Here is a 16,960-nt window from a genome sequence, read left to right on the forward strand (position 1 = left end):
AGCATCAGCAATACAAGTATCAAAATACGTTTTTCCAAGTTTTCTTAATGACGCGAGTTTTTTCAAGTGCTGATAAAATTTCATATAAATAACTTTTTCACTTATGCGATTTAAGTTTCATAAAACAAACAAATTTGGGGTGTAAAAACTTTTTCAGTTAAGGGTATAAGTTCAGACGAATTTTCACGTCAACGTATTAATTGTGCATGAAAAAACTTGAAAAAGATCAATACTGAGCAGAACTCTGTAAAAGTTAGACACAATCATCAGCAATACAACTATCAATATAGGTTTTCGCAAGTGCTGATAAATTCCCATATAAATAACTTTTTCACTTATGCGATTTAAGTTTCATAAAACAAACAAATTTGGGGTGTAAAAACTTTTTTAGTTAAGGGTATTTTCAGTAAAGGGATTTTTTTACTTAAACGATTAAAATTGCATTGAATAATCCCAAGAATTAATGGTTATTTTCATCATATTTCACTAAATCGTAATATATGCGGCTTTGACTGTACTCCAATTCCCCAAAACAAAGGACTTAAGAGACATACATGAATTGCTTTAATGAACCATTCATACTGAGTGCCTCTGATGCTCGATATGACAAGGCGTGTTATTGGCGCATTTAAATAACCAATGGCCATCCTGTTACCGCGGTAATCAATCCTTTGGACCAGAACGAGCTTGGATACATACAAGAGCTTGACGAGGATCGTCACCTCCACATGAGAATGTGGCTACAAAAAAACAACATTCGATATTGACAACCAGACACTGAATCTCAAATTAACGTCTATCGTTTGCTTTAGATAAAAACTCCATGATGATTTCATAAGAGCATAATCAAAAGAACGGACATTTTTTTTTTCAATTTCAAAATATGAATTGTTAACAATTAAATAATAATAATATTTAAACAATAATTAATTTAATAATTTAAGCAAAAGTGCAGCAAACGGTTAAATTTTTGTGATGCCCTCAACATCAATTAAACAGGCAAAAGCTTATCTCAACAACAAACAAAAAACCATATAATAATAATAAGCTTTTGTTCAATTCAATGGTAGAAATACAAAAGACTTAAGACACATGCATAACCCCAAAAAAAAACTAAATATTTCTTCCTCTTGTATGAGAAAATGCTTATTTATAGTAAAAAATATATTTTGCTTAGGCAAGAGCTTAACTAAATTAAAAAATATCCTTGGTGATTTTTTCTCATTCTAGAAATACAAAAGACTTAAGACACATACATGAAAATTTTTTCAAATATATTACCTTAAAGGCCTGTTTATGATCTCGTAAATGTAGAACAGCCGTGTCAGCTGTTTTGTTTTGCCTTATGAAAACCTATGCAAACGATTAACGAAAGTCTGTCGACCGTAAACGTTAAGTAGAATTCAGTAAAAACAAAACTTTATGTTCTTTTTTTGTGTCAGCTGATAAAATATTTGAAGCTTGAAGACATTTAAAATCCAAAAATGTTTATTTAGAAAAATGTTTGTTGATTAAGTAGAAATTACAAGATTAACGTACACGGGAAACGAAATTAGTGCTATGTCGTGAGCCCGGAATCTATTCAGATATTTCAAACACTCCGCCACGCACTTCAATCTCAGTGTACTCGAACCCAATGCCTTGAGGGCCGTCATACGGAAAAAAAATCCATAGTTTAGAAGACGGTAAATCCCTTCGTAAAATATCTTTTGTGGCTATCGTTATGACACAGAACTCTGGCTGAAAGAGCGTAGTATACCCCGAAGTTGTGTGTCTCGTAGTATACCCCGATCCGTTCCCTAGCTCCATCTTGGAGCCATCTTTGATGACCGTCCAAAGACGAGAGTCTTAAAACCTGCAACTTGTATCTCCGAGTGAAAAGGGCCAGCTCTATCAACCTCAATTTTGTTGTAGCCCATCTCAACAGTGACCTTTCCATGATTTCGATGATTTTCAACACAACTTTGTTAATTTCAGTAGTACGACATGGTCCGCATAAGCTATCATTCTAACACCATCCCTGTTGAGATCCAGGAGAATTTCATTTATCATTATTTTTCAGAGAATCCGCGAGAAAACACCTCCCTAAGGCGTTCCCATTATCACCCGTATTCTGACCATTCTCCAAAGTCCGCGTTGATTGTGCTGTCACGTAGCATACAGTCCATCCACAGGGAGAAAGTGGGATGGATCCCCGTGTGTCTTAGAGCGGTGGCTGTCGACCCATTTCCTCGTTATTAAATGCCCCCTCAATATTCAGGAAGGCCGCCATCGCGTATTAAAGTTAGCCAAATTTCAGCGAAATCGGATAATAAATGCCCTTAAATCGGGAAATTAGTCTCTATGGCAGTTATATCCAAATACGGAAAGACCTGGACCATATAAAGCATATCAAAAAGCCTAACACAGCTCTCTATCCCAAATTTCAGCGAAAACGGGTAATAAATGCATTGAGAACCCAGGGACTGGGATCTGATTTAGACTTTCTGCCCATAATACGTTCCTACAGGCGGAGATCCGGGCGATCACAGAATGCGTTAGGAGGTGTGGAGCTAGTGCAAGGACAAATTGCAAATTTTGCCCATGAACATTCCACTAAGGAACAGGGGCAAACTTCTTACCTATCAATGAGTGCCGTCCGATTCAAGTTTAAGCTCAATGATAAGGGGCCTCCTTTTTATAGCCGAGTCCGAACGGCGTGCCGCAGTCGAGTCGAGTGTAAAACATCTTTACCTACAGTAAAATGGCAATAAGGGCAATAACAACCAGAACTGTAAGGTCACGAACAGTCTTGCAGTGAAAGAAGGAGATTAAAGCCTTCCCTGAGGAAGGAAAAATTCGCATCATTTGAGAGCCGGGCATAACGGAGAAAGGGGAATGAAAGGGCAGATGATTTAACGGTGAAGGCCAGAGGACTACCGTCAATAAAATTGGTTAACCCAAAGGGCGTGGGCGATGAATGTGCATGCAACCCTGTGGAACAGCGAAACGGTCGTTAGGACCGCCATTTTATTGGGTTGCCCAAAAAGTAATTGCGGATTTTTCATATAGTCGGCGTTGACAAATTTTTTCACAGCTTGTGACTCTGTAATTGCATTCTTTCTTCTGTGAGTTATCAGCTGTTACTTTTAGCTTGCTTTAGAAAAAAAGTGTAAAAAAAGTATATTTGATTTAAATTCATTCTAAGTTTTATTAAAAATGCATTTACTTTCTTTTAAAAAATCCGCAATTACTTTTTGGGCAACCCAATATAAATGTATAGTATATCTATGGTGGCATGAGGCAGATTAATATCTGCACCCTCTTTTCAACCCAAACTATCCTAACCTAAAACAACATCAAACCAAGACCAATAAGTTTCAAATAAGCATTTGAAGCACTGTTGTGAAAGCTTTCTTTAAAGATCAAAAGACCAAATGAAAAAAATACACTTTAGAATAATGCATATGCATATCAGTGAATCGTATAACTTGTTTTTGTCCAAATTATGATATTGCTTCAAAGCAACGATCCAAAGTATATTTGCGAAAATGGTACAAAAAAAAAGGAAATAAACACAGAAATTCTTATGTATTCAACATTTTGCGATATTTTCGATAAAACCAAATACTCTGAATGTTAAAACAGACTTAAAAAATAAAAAAAAAACAAGTTTAACTAAAAACAAAGAAACAACTTGACCGCATGATTGCAAATCGGTAGGTGGAAGATATTTAAATGATAAATATGAGGGTCTTGTTTTATTTTTGCACTAAGTTTGCAGGCATTTTTTTCTAATCTATTCTAATCTAAATTGTATCTAATATAAATGCTATATAATCTAAATGTTATCTAGTCTAAATATAATCTAATCTTAAAGCAGTTAAAACGTTTAACTGGTGGATTGAAATATGTTGCGTAGTTTGTGAAGTGGGGTAAATTTTAACCCCTTATGTAGCAATGGAAATTTTTAGTAAAATGTTTTGTTTTTGGAAATCTTTCAATAAAATAAATTAATGACAACATCAAGAGGTAAGAGTGTTTTCAAGAAATATATGTTGAGGGGTTAGAATTTACCACTGCCTGAACAGTTCCCATCCTCTCTTTCCCTCACTATCTCCCTCTTCCTCAATCTTCTCATATTACTAATTAACCATTTATAGTATTTGATATGTCAAACCATTAGCTTAAAAAAAATGTCGTTTGTTTAGTAACTAGGAAGTATATATACATATATTTCAATTCAAAACAAAACTTTTCAATTTGATTTAGTCGACAATTTTGTGCACATGTTACATCGAAACCAGTATTAAGAGTTTAGTAAATCATTGTGACGTTTTTTATGTAAATTAAAGATTTTATGTGTTTTAAATAACTGCAGAAATATTAATTTATACATTCAATATTAGCATTTTTATACCCATCACCGAAGGAGGAGGGGTATATTCATTTTGTCATTCCGTTTACAACACATGGAAATTTCCATTTCCGAATCTATAAAGAATATATATTCTTGATCGTTGCAAAAATCTAAGACGATCTGGCCATGTCCGTCCGTCTGTCCGTCTCTCTGTTGAAATCACGCTACAGTTTTTAAAAATAGAGATATTGAGCTAAAACTTTGCACAGATTCTTTTTTTGTTCATAAGCAGGTTAAGCTCGAAGATGTGCTATAGCTGACTATATCTTGGTATAGCCCCCATATAGACCAATCCGCCGATTTAAGGACTTAGGCCCCTAAAATCCACATTTATTATCCGATTTTGCTGAAATTTAGGACAGTGAGTTGTGTTAGGGCCTTCAATATCCTTCTTCAATTTGGCCCAGATCGGTCTAAATTTGGATATAGCTGCCATATAGACCGATCCGCCGATTTAAGATCTTGGTCCCATAAAAGGCGCATTTATTATCCGATTTTGCTGAAATTTAGGACAGTGAGTTGTGTTAGGGTCTTCGGTATCCATCTTCAATTTGGCCCAGATCGGTCCAGATTTGGATATAGCTGCCATATAGACCGATCTCTCGATATAAGGTCTTGGGCCCATAAAAGGCGCCGAAATCTGGGACAGCAAGTTGTGTTAGGCCGCTCGACATCTTTCTGCAATTTGGCCAAGATCCGTAAAGATTTGGATATAGCTGCCATATGGACCGATCTCTCGAATTAAGGCTTTGGGGCCATAAAAGGCGAATTTATCTTAGGCTCTTCGACATGTTTCTGCAATTTGACCCAGATCAGTTCAGATCAGGATATAGCTGTCATATAGACCATTCCCTCGATTTATGGTTTTGGACCTATAAAAGGCGTTGTTATTGTCCAATGTCATCGAAATTTGGGACAGTGAGTTGGCTTAGGCTCTTCGGCATATTTCTGCAATTTGGCCCACATCGGTCCAGATTTGGATATAGCTGCCATATAGACCAATCTCTCGATTTAAGGTCTTGGGCCCATAAAAGGCGCATTTATTGTCCAACTTCGCCGAAATCTGGGACAACGAGTTGTGTTAGGCCCCTCGACATCTTTCTGCAATTTGGCCCAGATTTGTCCAGATTTGGATATAGCTGCCATATGAACCGATCTCTCGAATTAAGACTTTGGGACCATAAAAGGCACATTTATTGTCCGATTTCTCCAAAATTTGAGAGAGTGAGTTGTTGTTGAGAATTTGAGAGAGTGAGTTGTCGTTGAGTTGAATGACTTATGTTAGGCTTTTCGACATCCGTGTCGTATATGGTTCAGATCGGTCTATATTTGGATATAGCTACCAAAAATACCAATATTTTGTTCTACATATCAAACAATGACTTGTAATTATTAGACCACTCAATGTCCTTGCCAAATTTGGTCCGAATCGGAACATATATCGGGGGCATATATTGGGTTGCCTTAAAAGTAATTGCGGATTTTTTAAAAGAAAGTAAATGCATTTTTAATAAAACTTAGATTGAACTTTAATCAAATATACTTTTTTTACACTTTTTTTCTAAAGCAAGCTAAAAGTAACAGCTGATAACTGACAGAAAAAAGAATGCAATTACAGAGTCACAAGCTGTGAAAAAAATTGTTAACGCCGACTATATGAAAAATCCGCAATTACTTTTTGGGCAACCTTGGGCAACCCAATATTTTAATTTGACTAGTTCCTTTTCATTTGACATTAAGCTATCACCATTGAATAAAAAAAATTATTGTCTTTGGTGTGTCACAAAACATAATCTATCATATATTTATTTAAATTGTGTTATTCCATCCTTAAATATAGTTTCTTTTCTTCCATTTTCAGGTAAATATTTATTGGCAACTCCCTGTTCATAAACTCATAGTAAGTTAAAATACCTCGGATATCTTCTTAGTATTATACATTACTAAAAACTCTTTCTGCAAGCATACTCTTTGCAATACTTACAATAACAAGTACAAGCGCGCTAAGTTTGGCCGGGCCGAATCTTGTATACCCTCCACCATGGATCGCATTTGTCAAGTTCTTTGAATGACCTTTTCAAATATATATGAGCTATATAAATTTATTGACCGATATGGACCGTACTTGTCATGGCTGTTAGAAGTCATAGAAAAACACCACGTCCAAAATTTCAGGCAAATCGAGTAATGATTGCGCCCCTCAAGAGGCTCAAAAAGTAAAATTAGAAGATCGGTTTATATGGCGGCTATATCAGGTTTAGACTGATTTGGACCATATTTGGTATAGTTGTTGGAAGAAGATGCGAACATATGCGAAATTTCAGCCAAATCAGATAAGAATTGCGGCCTCTAGAAGCTGAAGAAGTCTAATCGGGAGATCGGTTTATACGACAGCTATATAAGGTTATGTACTGATTTAGACAATACGTGGCAAAATTGTTGGATGTCGGATTAGAATTGCGCCCTCTAGAAGCTCAAGAAGTCAAGAACCAAGATCGCTATATATGGCTGCTATATTGAAACATGGACCGATTTGGCTCATTTACAATCCCAACCGACCTACACTAATAAGAAATATTTGTGCAAAATTTCATGCACCTAGCCTTACTCCTTCCAAATTTAGCGTGCTTTCGACAGACGGGCGGACGGACAGACAGTTCGTCTGTCTGTCGGACGGCCATGGCTAGATCGATTTAAATTTTTTTGCGCGATCAAAAATGTTGACTGCTTTAAATCGCCAGGACCTGATAATGTATCACCGGTTGTACTATAAGCTGTGTCGAAATGACTAGCTTCCTGGCTTCGGTTGTTATACTATGCGTGTATCAGCATATCATATACACCTGCGGGATAAAGGGACATAAAGGTGTTTGGAAAACCAAAAGCCAAAAGTTTTTGTCCTTGTGGATTATACATTGTCTGAGCCGCTTTCTGATGAAAAGTACTACTATTGAACCTAAACCACCGTCAATCCAAAACTGTGCCGCTTGGCAGCAGTTCGCATTCGTACTCGAACTCAAGTATAGTCTCAGGTATCCGATCCGAAACCACTTTCGTTTCTTCTAGGTTTCCTATCGTCGCCTCGATTATACCGCAGTGATGTCCCCCCACTTAATCTGTATAACTATGGGTTGCATATGTAGAATAGCCTGCAGTGCTCTTGTAGATTTTGCAAATAATACAACAGATGTGGTTATTTAAAATAGAAGAACGAAATGTTTGCTAAAACAACAGACGTATGTTTACTAAATAAGCAGTTATGGCTATGTCCATTCCCTATTTCCCACTTTCAGCAGATAAAAACTGCTCTTTTAACAATCAGTTTTTGCTGTTGTGAATACCATTTTCTGGGCTGGGTTTACTCCAAAGAACTAGGATCGAATATGTGTGTTTCATATTAGATGACCATGTGGGCCTTGGAATCTGCCCTAAAGAACTAAGACTGGGAAAATCGAGGTAAATTGTTAGGCTTTTTACTGCGATCTTGCTGGATCAACAGTAGGAGAGAGAAGGCATCTTTTTTTTTTTTGGAAGCACAATGAACAAAATTAGGTTCCGTGAAGTTGGTTGCAGACTACCACTTAAAACTCATCTAACCTTATCGTGTCGCTTGTTGTCTTGCAATAGTAACTTTCGTTTCTGGCATAACAAAATCTCACCTTGAACTTGTGTAACCAAAATTGTCTTAAATAGCTAAGACGTGGTTACCGCCAAAACTAAAACCTATTTAATTTTTGGAAAAAAAATATTCGTACCATAGGTAAATATGCAATTTGATTACATTGGTTAAGATTCCCATAACAATGGCATAGTTCCCCAAGACTTCATGGTCTGCATAAGCCCAAAAAAAGTCTTACTAACAAAACACAAAGTTACTGCAAAAGGGGTTGAAGATTTTATGGTTATACTAGCCCAACACTGTAGGCATTTTTTTAATCTTTGCTTTCGTAGTACTTGGCTTAGCTAATTCCTTAGTCAACGGCGTCGACACATTTTGGCTAGTCGTTCATTAATTTTTTTTTTTTTTGATAAACGGAAAGTTCAATGGCTTTTTGGAAATGATTTTATTTAAATTGTCGTTTACTTCGTTTTTTGGCTTAACTGCGAAATAAATATCGATATTAAAAACGTACGTTTATTGAATCGTATATTATTTTATTACTTTGTGTTAATATGCATGTTATTGACCATTAGAAATACATTTAATATAGTTTTTGGAATAATAAATACATGCGGAAATTCGAAAAACTGGTTTTTGTGATATTACGTCTAAATTGTAAATATGTTTATATTTATTACGATGTGGCGGCGTATTGTATTTCATTCATTAAAACCTGTTGCCGTTGTTGATGTGTTAAGTTAATATTTTGCGGGTGATTTTGTTCAAAAAATCTATCCCGGTGCCTTATGTATTTAGTCTTTTTCTGGAGACAGGCTGCTTTTAAGAAGAGACTGTAGTGTTGAATGCGAATTAAACACCCACCTTATAAGCTTGCATTGAAGAAAGAAGTCTTTTGAGACTACCAGATTGATATTGAAGTCTGGCAAATCTACTTCTGTATTCAAAGCCTGCTATTGTCCCTGATAGCTGAATAATTCTAAATGGACAGACGGACAAATGTACATGGCTAGATATTTCGATGTGTTCCAAACGAAATGGCGAGACATTTTGCTTAACCGTCAGAATTCACATTACATTACGGGAGACTTTTTTCGGGAGACTTTTTTCTTTGAAAGTGTAATAAACTACCCTTACAAATGCCTTGATGACAAGAATACATGGACAGACATACGGACATGGCTAAATCGTATCGGGATCCTAAATCGATTGGCATAGTGATTCTAAGTTGGTCGGTATAGTGAACATATGTCCATCGGTTTGCCTACGTTAAATGGACATGGCTAAATCGTATAGGGATCCTAAATCGATTAGCATAGTGATTCTAAGTTGATCGGTATAGTGAACCTATGTTCATCGGTTTGCTTAAGTTTACAATTTCTAGATGTTGCAAATTTTTAAGAAATTTTTCCACAAATTTCGGGATAGTTTGAACTGAAACTGTTCACTTTTGGCCCTAATTTCCTTAAAAACCTTTACGATTTATCTAACTTAAACATTCCTACATATGTTATTAGACTTTTAAGCGACTTTTACCTGATACAAAAAAAAAACTTTCTCCTTCCCTTGTTCCTATGGTATCACAATGGGATATTGTGCTATTGCACATTGACACAATTATCTAATGGAACCTAAACGGTCTGCGATAACGCATTAGTTAGAATATGCTCCCATATATGCCTGGGTTGGAATTTCAGCAATAACATTAAAACATATTATCCCCTCACCAGATGCGGGCAACATTACCAAAGTACAATATTTCAGGCATGTAAAACTTTAACAGTTCAAACTGGAGATCTCCGGCTTAAATAGGAGGTCAATGATATTAAAGAAGTCTTCGCTGTTGCTTAGCAGGAAGTTCGTAGGTATAATGTCAGCTAACAATTTAACTCAAAATGCTTTTAAATGATTTAATTGAATTAAATAGTAGGTCATGGCTTACATCATGCCATGCCTCCCGTTGATTTTTAGTCTTTTATGATTTCTTAGTGAGTTATTTTGAAAGTAGTCTTCGCGGTTCCTTAGAAGGATGTTCATTGCCATATTGCCAGCTTATAATGTGACTTAAAATGCTTGCAATTCCTTTAATTGGCTGAAATAGTAGGTCATTGACATAAAATAAATCACCAATTGTTGGTGATTGTTGGTGGGTTGTTGCAGTTTTAAATAGTAGATCATTGATATGAAATAGGACATACCATACCACTATGAATATACACCGAAGCCAATAATCAGCATTTTGTGCAAAATTGCAATTTTGCCCATGAACATTCCACTAAGGAACAGAGGCAAACTTCTAACATATGAATGAGTGCAGTCCGATTCAAGTTTAAGCTCAATGATAATGGGGCCTCCTTTTTTTAGCCAAGTCCGAACGGTGTGCCACAGTGCGACACCTCTTTGGAGAGAAGTTTTACATGACATAGTACCTCACAAATGTTGGAGAGGAAACCCACCGCTGAAATTTTTTTCTGATGGTCTCGCCAGGAGTTCAGCGTCAGAAGCGGACATGCTAACCTCTGCACTACGGTGGGGTCCAACATTTTGTGCGCTCTAAATAATAAAAAGGTAACCTTGAAAAAGAATATCAAAGTCGGGAATTACGTGCTACTTACAAAATCCCATGCCCCTAAGTTGGTTCATGGCTGGCATTGTATCCCCACCTAAGTACCGGTGTCTTTTAGCTGCGAAAGCCGGGCAATGACATATAAAATGCTCAAACGTCTCATATTCCTCCCTATATGTCCTACACATGCTATTACTTGCCTCACCGATTTGGCATAAGTGGATACGTAGTCTTATGTGTCAGTAGTCCGTTATGATACCAAAAGCTATACTGACCTCCTTCTAACTTCCTTCCAGAAATAGCCTCGTCTTCTCATGATCCGGATTTCCCCATAGGACTTTCATCGTCCTACCGACGGTTTCGCTGTTTCACACCCACGCCCTTAACATGGACTGCGTCGACCCGAAAAGTTTCGGGTTAGCCAAGTTTATTGACGACAATACACTGGCTTTCATTGCCAAATCTTATGCTCTTTCCTTACCTCTTACTCCGCTGTGGCCCGGCACTCAAACGATGCGGATCGTTTGGTCTTCAGAGAAGGCGTTAATCTCCTTCTTACACTCCAAGACTGTTCGTGATCTTACCGTCATGGTTGTTATTGCCCTGATGGCCAATTCACTGTACGTAAGGATGTTCGCACTCGACGTCCTCGAGTTAACACCACACAACCTAACGCATTCCGTGATCCCCCTGATGACTATGGTCAGGCAGTCGGAAACAGATCTCAGTCCCTGGGTTCTCCAGCTTTGATCCATCAATATAGCATGATGTCCCATATGACAATAGCAGAGTTCCGTCAGCCCAAGACTGTGCCTCTGGCAGCAGTGTCTTGCACTCGATCTCAAGTGTCATCACAGGTATCCGATCGGAAACCTCTTCTTTTCCATCCTGATTTCCTAACGTCGCCTTGATTATACCACAATGGTATGAGCTCCACCTATAATCGATCCATTCTCATAGCCATCGCAGTCCACCAAACTACTGAGGCGTAAGTAAGTATTGGTCTAATCACTCTCCTGTAGAACCAATAGACTATCATCTACATAATGTCTTACATCTATGAACCTTCTAAATACGATTCTGAATGTGAAACTACCAACTCAGTTTCCTGTTCAAGATCACTCCTAAGTATTCAACCTCACATATAGAAATCGCTCTATTGAGGAAACGTGGTGCCAAAGGGAACAGTGGCCCACCTTCTTCTTCCTCGTGAACAGGCAGATTTCAGTCTTCTCTCGGCTAGCCCATTCGTATGCCATTTGCAGGACCCTTTCGGCCATCCTACATAGCTAATTCGGATCCTTATCCATCATAAATATTATAACATCATCTGCATAGCAGACGGGTTCAAATCCCTCCTCAGTCAGCATCCTTAATAGCTTATTTATGGTGGTGACCCATAGGAATGGTTATAAAATGCGTGCCTTTTGACACTTTTTCCCTTATATTAATGTCATGGGACCCATGAATTCGTTTTTAGAAAATTGCAATTTTTCCCCTATTTTGGAGTGAATGTCAAAGGAACGTATATATCAATGAATGATTGTGTAAAAGCAAAAGATTTGGCAGCGAGAACATATGTTTCAAGTGATGAGGTAACCAACTTTAGAGGCCTATCAAGAGGCTCCCGGACCACGTACAGGTTTGAAATCTTGCACATGATCTCGTTAACACCTCGGCTCTAACTAATTGAAGATTTATCCCCATCCGTGGCATCAAATGACATATTTTTTTACTAGTTTTTCCGATTTTTCCTACTGTGCGCTATTTCTTTATGGTTGTTTGTGAGGAAATATGCAATTCTTGAATTTGTAAACTCGAAATTGTTAACTTACAATGCTTGAAACTCCTTATGTTATATGAAAGTGACAGTCTGAAATCAGACTCACTAGGACAATTTTTGTCCAATATGATAACAGTAACAACCCTTGAAAGATTCTGGAGGAATTGCAATCACCACTCGGCAATCCAAGCTCGCATTGATAATTCAAGCTCAAAATGCTTATAACTCTTTCAATAAGCATGAAATTGAAATTTAAATGAAAATCCATCAAAACCCAACATTTTGTATCAAATTTTAAAATACTTGTAACTCCATAATAAGGTTTCTAATAGACGGATGATAAACTAAAAAATTATAAAAACTAAAAATTTGCACTAAAACCCTTTGTGAAATTGTTCTGGCCAAACCATATACTAACCTTGAAAAATTACCTTAGTCACTGCCATCATTAGCATATGAACATGATTCTAAATGTTATTGTTGTTGTTAGTTTGTTTTTGAAATAAATACCAGTTGATTTTTAAATCATGGGCTAAATGGAAATGTTTACAAATCACATGACAAATATTGTCTCATGTTCCCCATTTTTTTGGGGTTAAAACTAAACATATAACCATGACTAAGGAGTTTATTCGAATATCTATTTATGCGTCATGTTTATTAGGAATAGCAAATAAATATTTTTTAAGAATATTTGAGGTGAAATGACAAAACCTGTTGTTTTGAACTTTCTTAGACACAAAGTCTGGGGAATTAAAATTCATTCCATGACAAACGTTCATTATGAGTGTGGCAACAGGTTGCCGGTTAATTGTATGAGCTATTGAAAAGCAGAAATATTTTAATGTGCGGAATTTTAGCAACAATTTCCTGCCCTCCAGCTGGTTAAAATGACATATCATATGTTCAGTTCAAGTATCTGTTCTCACCATATGTGTTTTTTATAATAACAGGTATTGCTTTCGAAAGAGATGAAAATTGCATCATTTTTTAGAATTTTTGGTTTAGAAATATTGAAACGGGCCCCTTAAAGTAAGAACCTTTTTCACATTTTGAGTTGGTTGTTGTAGATAGGTATATATGTTCGTCCATAATAATAATGACGCAAAGTTAAATAATTCATGACATCCCCAAAATCCATAATTTTGATCAAAATTCCATGAGATTCAAAGACTGTATTAACATTCCGATTTTTTTTCTATGAAATACTTGGTTTTAATTAAAGAGCCATAGAAGAAAATTTTTAATCCGATCACAATGTTTTAAATTTCGAAAAATTTGCAAAGACTGTCATTGTTAGCAATCTTATTTCCTTATAACAAAATTCAATCATGGAATTTTCAAAAAATTCTAAAATCAATTTTGCGGTTATCAACCTCTTTTTGGCATTGATTTTCTTGGTAAGATTTCATCAGAAACATGTTTAAAAAACCATACAGGTTTATACTATGAAATGATTAGTCATGCCCCAACTGTAGGAGATAGTAAAACTGTATTAGTTTCGCCAGAGACTGCTGAATTGGGGATGATTGACCCATGCAAAGTTAAGTGTAGTTTATTAAAATCGTTTCTTAAGTCTCTTTTTCGCAGATGAATAAATTAAATTGCATGGAAATTTTTTTGAACTAAAATCAATCAATCTTTCCAAAGAAGAAAAAAAATCGTAAAATTATATCATTTACACTTTGATGTTAGGTTAGGTTTAAGTGGCAGACGTTTTCGCCCATTGTGATACCACAGGAACAGAGGAAGGAAGAAGCCTTCTAGTCCATCCAGATCGCTTTAAAAAGCCCAATAACTTGAGAATGTTCACATCTGGTAAATCAGACAGGTTCTCAAAGAAATGAATACCTAAAATGGAACTCAACTGCCAGTGCGGGATACACACACAGAAGGTGTTCTATAGTCTCTGCTTATTCGATGTCCTCACAGCTTCTGCAATAGTCGTTACTGGCAACCCACAGTCTGTCAGCATGTTTTCCGATTAAACAGTGACCTGTCATGACGGACATATTGGCTGAGACGTCTGTTCTAGCCAATGACAGCAAAGCGGTAGACCTCTTCAAATAAAGATTAGGCCACATAGTTTTGGAATGCTCACAGCCCCCTCTATGCGACCATCTCCCATTCGTTGTTCTTCGGGATTGGTCCTGAAAACTTAGCTTACATGTCGCTAGAGGCATACCCACAGATTCCAGTATCCCTGGAATGTGTAGGGTAGTTCTTAGTCTCGCAAGCTCGTCCGCTTTACAATTCCCTGTGATATCTCTGTGGCCCGGCACCCAGAACCGGTGAATTTTCAACTGTTCAGTCATCTCTTTGAGAGATCTGCGAATGTCGAGGGCGGTTTTTGTGTTCAGAAATACGTTCTCCAGGGATTTAAAGGCTGTCTGAGAAGATAAATATGACTCAGCTTTCTTATATACCTAGTTAGACCAAACCGATCGAAATGACTAAGTTGATTTTTAGCTGGAAAATTTTAAGATTGAAATTTTTTTTGTTAAAATTATGCTCCTTTATCAAAATTAAATATATTTCGGTAAAAAAAATATAGAAAAATATATAGATTTTCTTTATATAAAAATGATTTCGTGATTTTCTTAAAATGTTCACAAATTGTGTAGATTGGTCCGGAAGAAGATATAAGCTACATAATTTTTTCATATCGAAAGGGGGGAGGACCCTCCCCCTTGCCCTCATAACACCACCCATAATCAAAAGTGGATTGATCGGGAAAATATTGGACTCCAATGAAAGGTATATTGGAGTAGAGTATGAAAATGACATTAAAAATAGGGTCCAAGTGCCTAGGGGACCTCTCCGACCCCAAAACTCCCTAAATAGGCATATTGTACGATCATGCCAATATGGAACTCAAATGAAGGAGTAGATTATAAATATGACATTATAAATTAGGTCCTAATAATGAGGGCCTTCCCACCCTCAAACTCTTTCCAATACCCCCCATGACTATATGGGGTTCAAATGAAAGGTATTTTGGAGTAGAATATTACATCATAATTTATGTCCAAATATCGGAAGGAGCAGCGGAGGGGCCGAATTTAGCTAGTATTCATATAAAAGATGAATTACTACTACAGTTTCACGTTAATTGTAGAAAAATTAAATATATCCCAAGAGAAGTTAAGAGTTTTTTATTCGAAGAAATACCGTTAAAATGTGCTTCCATTTGATCAAAGGGTTCATATATTTTTGGTTTTAATAGTATTTTGATAACATTTTGCGGACAGTGGTACAATGTTATACTATGGGTAAGTCAATCTAGGTATACCACATAGTTATCTCCGTGAACAAATTTTATAGCATAGAAGAATGCGTTAAAGCTAAAAATTACACCAATTTAATAAAATGCTACATAAATTTCCGAAAAAAAAAATTTTTTTCTTCGAATGAATTTCAATAATCGGTCAAATGACCAGTTGGTGTTTCTGGTGTAAAAGGCCAAAATAGGATGAGCGCGATGAAGAGAGTTGTTTTGAAAAATGCAACTAATCAAACAAATGCCACAAAAGTAACGCGCAAAAGTTTAAGGATTTTCAACTTTGACCACTGAAATCATTCTGTGTTGTCATACGTGAAGTAATGTTTTTGGACGTAAAGGTCAAAAACTTTAAATCTTTTGCACTATGCTTTCTTGACATTTGTTTGCCGAAGTGTATTTTTCAACTCAAAGCGCCAATTCTGTTTTAGCCTTAACTATTTTTGATCAAGCCATCATTCCACACTGTTTTAATTACCACTTATGTATATGTCAGAAAAATCGAGATCTTTCAAAATAATTCATGTGTCTGCATAAAATTCCCATTAAAAAAACTCTTAATAAAATGTATTTCAAACAAAAGGATACGAATAGAAGAGCTGATATTTCTATTCATTTCGTTTACTTTATTCTTTTGTTTCTTAATAGATATGCCAATGATTGCCGAAGCATACTTTAGCATTTAAAAATCTTTGAAAACTTGTCTATACCATTAAAATTAACATTCTAACGCATTATACAAAAAAATCATTTCTTAAAAAATGCTCTCCACTCATATTTAAATAAGAAGAAATAATATAATGAAAATATTTGCATTTCTTCCACGCTTAATAAATTCCTCAAAAAAAAAACTCTTACATTTGATAAAATTTCTAAAAACAATTTAAAAACGCGTTAAATACGGCCGAGTGGAACTTTGCTTACCCATTGTCAAAATCCTATAAAAAAAAATGCACCATTCATGAACACATAGCAGCTATATCGAAATATGGTCTGATCTGGACCAAACTGGTTGGAGGGAAAGGATCTAAAACACATCTAATGTACTTCTGCGAAATCGGGCAATAAATGGGCCCTATATGTGGGTTCAAGACCTTAAAGATGAAGTTTGGTTTATGTGGCAACTATATTCATATATGGTGCGGTCTGCACCATATTCGGCAAGGATATGTAGGTGTCTGTTACAACTCAAAATTTACCCATCACATATCAATGTGTGCTGTCCGATTCAAGCTTAAGCTCAATGCTGAGGGACCTCCCAGTCCGAGCGGCTTACCGCAGTGCGACACCTCTTTGGGGAGAAGTCTTTACAT

At 36.3% G+C, this 16,960-nt stretch overlaps 3 protein-coding genes across 5 annotated transcripts in view; 1 reads left to right on the forward strand and 2 right to left on the reverse strand.

The window, feature by feature from the left end:
- Positions 1–16,960, reverse strand: part of LOC106084340 (zinc finger protein 277) — a 212,485-nt gene that overhangs the window by 160,755 nt on the left and 34,770 nt on the right. The window lies entirely within an intron of this gene.
- The window catches only part of LOC106084342 (uncharacterized), a 207,880-nt gene that overhangs the window by 160,755 nt on the left and 30,165 nt on the right, over positions 1–16,960 (reverse strand). The gene's annotated exons all lie outside the window — the stretch shown is intronic.
- The window catches only part of LOC106084339 (putative fatty acyl-CoA reductase CG8303), a 176,231-nt gene that overhangs the window by 133,951 nt on the left and 25,320 nt on the right, over positions 1–16,960 (forward strand). The window contains exon 3 of one of the 2 annotated variants that reach the window (XM_059369232.1): positions 6,261–6,299. The exons of the other annotated variant lie outside the window; for it this stretch is intronic. The gene's annotated coding sequence lies outside the window, so the exon portion shown is untranslated. The remainder of the gene's footprint in view (positions 1–6,260; positions 6,300–16,960) is intronic. 2 annotated transcript variants of the gene reach the window in all.

Source organism: Stomoxys calcitrans, chromosome 5 (genome assembly GCF_963082655.1).
Source record: "Stomoxys calcitrans chromosome 5, idStoCalc2.1, whole genome shotgun sequence".
NCBI lineage: Eukaryota > Metazoa > Arthropoda > Insecta > Diptera > Muscidae > Stomoxys > Stomoxys calcitrans.